Source organism: Sminthopsis crassicaudata, chromosome 3, assembly GCF_048593235.1.
Source record: "Sminthopsis crassicaudata isolate SCR6 chromosome 3, ASM4859323v1, whole genome shotgun sequence".
In the NCBI taxonomy this organism is placed as follows: domain Eukaryota; kingdom Metazoa; phylum Chordata; class Mammalia; order Dasyuromorphia; family Dasyuridae; genus Sminthopsis; species Sminthopsis crassicaudata.
In genome coordinates this window covers 141,062,935-141,068,039 of record NC_133619.1, presented here as the reverse complement: position 1 = coordinate 141,068,039, position 5,105 = coordinate 141,062,935, and the positions used below count along the sequence as shown (strand labels likewise).

General features: G+C 32.5%; 1 long non-coding RNA gene across 1 annotated transcript; it reads left to right on the top strand.

Moving 5' to 3' along the window:
* Positions 1-2,491: 2,491 nt before the first annotated feature.
* Positions 2,492-4,643, top strand: LOC141564931 (uncharacterized). Its single transcript, XR_012488816.1, has 3 exons — positions 2,492-2,560; positions 3,851-3,957; positions 4,392-4,643. It is a non-coding gene; the product is annotated as an uncharacterized LOC141564931 (long non-coding RNA).
* The last annotated feature ends 462 nt before the right edge of the window (positions 4,644-5,105 follow it).

Genomic DNA, 5,105 nt, shown 5'->3' with positions numbered 1-5,105 from the left:
CTAGAAAGATAGGAAGTGATAAGATTATGGACATTTAAAAGGTAAGCAGACATCTAATGAACTTACTGAATCAAAAAATGATGTGATCTGAAAGACAATTTAAATAATCACTTTGGCAGTTGATTAAAGGATGGAGTGGAGTGGGAAAAGTCTGGAGATAGACCAGAAAGGATATAATGACTACTAAAATATAAGCAGAAAGAGTGACAACAGCAGTAATACTAGACGTCTTAATTACCAAACAATATAAGCCAAATACTACAAAATTATAAGGACCAAGCTTGATCCCAAAAAAAGAGATGTGCAAATATTCATCAGTCTCTTCTTTACAAAGCAAGATAACTTTGACTTATTTCATTTTTAAGTGTAGGCTGGTTTATTTTTCCTGGGACAAGCAAGTGACTTCTCCTTCCTAGAAATCAACTAAATAGAACAATGCAGAACTTAGTGCACATATTATATCAGCTGAGCAAAATGTAGTTCAGAAATCATGAACATAACAGACACTCCTCTGCCTTTCTAGGTAGCAAATATTATATAGTTGTGTCTATGTGTGTGTGAGTGTATGTGTGTGTGTGTGTGTGTGTGTGTGTGCATGTGTGTGTTTGAGACAAATGCTTAATTTTCAAAATGTAGGAAACATCCTAGACTATTTAAGCACTTACCCAAAATAATATTGGTAGTTAACATTAAAGGCTGGATTTAATTCTATATGTTCCAACTCTGGAGACATTGTTGATTCCAATGCATCATGATGGATAAAACTAAAATGATCACAAAATTGGGAATTTGTGTCCTGGAAATATAAAACTAAACTTTATTCCAGTTTTCATAAACCAGTTTAGGACAAGAATCTTCCATTGCAAAAATGGGAATTCTCATCAAGAAATTATCTTTTTAATTAAAAATATTTTATTTTCATAGTTGATTATTCAACATCAATGTACAACTGAGATTTAAAGTTATACTATTTTCTTACCTAGTGTCTAAAAACAAACCAGTTGCTGTTTCTCTCCCAAAGATTTTCTTTCACTCAACTTAAATATTTTTTCATGTGTTTAAAGGCAAACTTTTTTTCCCCCATTTTCCTTTGATAGGACTCACTCACACAATTAGGTAGATGCTATTGAAGATACAATGGAGTTATGTATTAGGTAGAGTTATTGAAAAATGACATTAATGAGTGAGAAATATTTGCAAAGTTCATTTATAAGAAACAAAAGGATAAGGTTAAGTGGCTTACTACCAATTTTTAAAGGAAGTTTGGCTTGTGACATTATTCATAGGGACTCTGCATATTCAGAAACAATGTGGTTTGTATGTTTTGTTTTACTTTTAACTCATTTCTAGCTTGTCCTTTGGCTCTTGTAATGCCTTATGAATAAATTCTTATTCTAAACTTGAATTATACCATTCTCATTCTCGAATCTATTTGATATAATAAAAATTGTTTCTCCAAAAATAGATCTATGTTTTGTCTTTGACTCTCATGCTCTGAGATTTTGTCAGTATGGAATATCCTGACCTGGCAAAGACATCAGCAATCCTACAAGATCTCAGGAAATTTTAAAGAAGCTTCTCCAGAGAATCTAGTTAGTACAACCTTATCCATCAGTTGATTCATATGAGGCCTGGGAGAATGTAGCATTTAGTTACTATATTTGTTGTAAACCTCTGATAACCATATATGTAGTGAAATCATCATATCATCAACATAGAATTTAGATATAAATATAAAATTTATAGAAATCTACTCTTATAAAATTCAAATAATTTCTAAAGTATAAATATTTTATTTCTACATCATAAAGTATTACATATGTGTTTTTAATATTTTAAATATATCAGATTCTATTGAATCTGTTAGATTATGTTATCTGAATCTATCAAAGTAGAAACTTAAATCACTATAGTTTTTAAATTTATAAAAAGGTTTTATTCAGGTCAACTAAGACCAGATTATAATTCTTCCCATTCTAAAGAAGAAGGAACTGGATTTCTTGGAGATTAAATGATTTGTCTGAGATGAAATAGTTAACATCTGTGTGTGTGTGTGTGTGTGTGTGTGTGTGTGTGTGTGTGTGAATACATCCTTTTATATATATATATATATATGTGTGTGTGTGTGTGTGTGTGTGTGTGTGTGTGTGTGTGTGTGTGTGTGTGTGTCGCATATATATATGTATGTATGTTTATATGTATTTGAAAACTGCCTGATCTTTCTTTCCACTATAGTATGTAAGGATGCGGTTCCCACAAAACAAAAGAAAGGAATTGTAAGGGCCCTTTAAATGGGCGGGCACAGTGCAACAGGAGATTTGAGTGGCCCAGAAGTATTCTCTGTGGATACAGGACTGCCCTGTGGGTGGGATCCTGGAAATATTGAGATAGCTTCATAATGAGTGATGGCTCTCTTGCTGGTTGGCTGTGTGTGTGACCTCACAGGCCCTTTATAAGCCCACTGCAGACAGCAGTCTCCCTCTTTAGCCTGGTACTCTTTAACCTGGCTCCCTACCCTGGGGTAGCCAAGCCAAGCCAAGCTGATGGATAGAAGAGAGAGGTAAGAAGTTTGGTAGTGAACACATGGGTCTAAGGAACTAACAAGTCAGGGCATCAAGTCAGGGCATTATGTGAGTAGGTATAATAAAGGCTTTTAAGATTACATGTTGCTGTTCTTGATTGCTCTACCGGTTATTAAACTACTATTCAAGAAATTGTGGCCAGAGACCTTTGAAGGCCTCAGAGGAGGCAAGCCGGGTAGAGTTGACACTGCAAAAGTCAGTGGTCAAAGGTACTCTGTTGGGCATAGGGTAGACTAGTAATTGTAACTGCCAGGAAGGCATGTTATAATAATATAACAGTATCTCAAAGAAAAGATCCTTTAATGAAACTTCAACAAAATGGGAGATAGAAATTATTTTTTCTGTGAGATTGAGAAGAGGAAGGAACATACAGTCATACAGGTTAGTTTTGTTGTTTGATTATTTTAGTCATCTGATCCTTTATAATGCCATTTGTTTTTTTTTTTGTTTGTTTGTTTGTTTGTTTTTTGTTTTTTGTTTTTTGGTTTGTTTGTTTGTTTTTTGTTTTTTGGTTTTTTTTGGGAAAGATCACTGGAGATTTACCATTTCCCTTTCCAGCTCATTACAGAGATAAAACTGAAGCAAACAGTTTAGGTTAGTTGCCTAGGGTCACATAATAAGTGTCTGAGATCAGATTTGAACTCATGAAGTTGTCTTCATGATTCTAAAACCCTATACTTTATCCACTACATCATGTATCTGACCTGTACACAGGTTAAGTATTTATTTATATACTTCAATATTTTAAGAAATAAAAATTGCAAAATGCTCAGAAATGCTGCTTTAAAGATGCTGCTTTCATATTGTGATTTTATTAGTCTTTGAAATGAACTCAAATGTGATGACTCTCTCAGATTAAAAAAATGTCTAGCATTTTAATGCATCTTGGTTAAGTGATATCTTGTTTAGTAGTCTATTGATAAACACAATCATAATTGCATCTAAAATTGGCATGGGGAGAAATAAATTATTAGTTATGGGAAGAAATATGATAAAAAAGGATCACTATATTTGGAGTTGGACAAGCTGCATTTGAATCTTACTAGAACTGTAGGTTCATAAGCAGAAAGTCACTCATTCAAGACCTATTTCTTCGGTTATAAATCTTCCTTATACTATGATCTGAATGGTATGTAGTTGTACTCCTGAGTAATGGATTATATTCATCAAACCAAAAAGAAAGATTGAAATTAAAAAAAATCTTTATAACAGAACAGCAAAGAGATAATCATTGTACAGAGTAATCTATTCCTTTTATAATTTCCTAGAAAGCTATCAAATTTTCTTCCTTGAAAACCAAAGCTATTTCTGAGAAGTGATGGATGCAAAGAACAGCTGGAGTGACTGAGAGAAATGATTAAATTTATCAATGCAAGTAAGTGTTCATCCATATGTTCATAAACTAGTTATAATAAATATTGAGTTAATTAGTTTTTAATTATTGAATATTGCAGAATGACAATTATACTAGTATTTACTGATAATTAAAAAGGTAGATTAGCTCTGTTTTTTATTAGAAGCAAAATAAAATTTGTCAAACTTTTTCAATATTTGTTTATATGTACAAATTAAAAATAATAGAATTATATAATTTAAAAATGATCACTTATGAATTCCAATATATTTATGATCATGGTCATAAAGTTTATATTACAAGATTGGATTCTGTAGAGAACTGAAACTTCAAAAAGTTATGCTTGAGCACTCAAGGCTAATTACCTATTTGATGTAAGATAATGATTCTAATAGCATATATTTGGATAAATGGCTCTTCTTACCCTTGGTGCTTGCTGATTGTTTGGTGTTAAGATAATTATAGGTAAGAATTGGAGGGCAGAAGGAGAGAATCCAGAGCCAAGTCTGGACGAGAAGGAGAGAGGCTGGTAACTCTGGACTCTAGGATCCAGAATACATCTTTGGCAAGCATCACGGCAGTTTGTCTACCTCCTTCACTTCTCCCCCTAAACACCAAGAACTTTAATTTATCCTGACTCTGGCTGACCCTGAGGCTCTCCAGGGAGCTAGCCCATACTCTACAGATTCTTTAACATCAATCCAGAATGCCATGCCTCTCCCTTATCTGTATATGAAAAGACTTTCCACATTGATTCACCTTTGAAATATCTCTTTTACTAATCACTATCTTTCAATTCTATTAGTAGACTATTGACTAGAATCTTAATAAAGACATACCAAAGCCATAACTATTCTGGGATGGTATTTTATCTGAATAAGAATACAGTATTCCTCTGAATACAACACATTAAACAAAAAAAGTTATTTTTCTTAGGGATAGTAAGATTTTTCTAAAATTATTTTTTTTAATTCTTTATTTTCCCTTAAGAAGGGCAACTGGCACTTAGTTGATGATAGGTATACTTGTATCTTTGTATTTATGTAAATATGCAATGCATAATTTAAGAATTCTAGCAGTATACTTTATGCAAGATAAAAATAAAATAAAAAGGAGATAACTAGGTGTTACAGCCAATAGAGCATAGCACTACAGAAAAAAGTTACAAT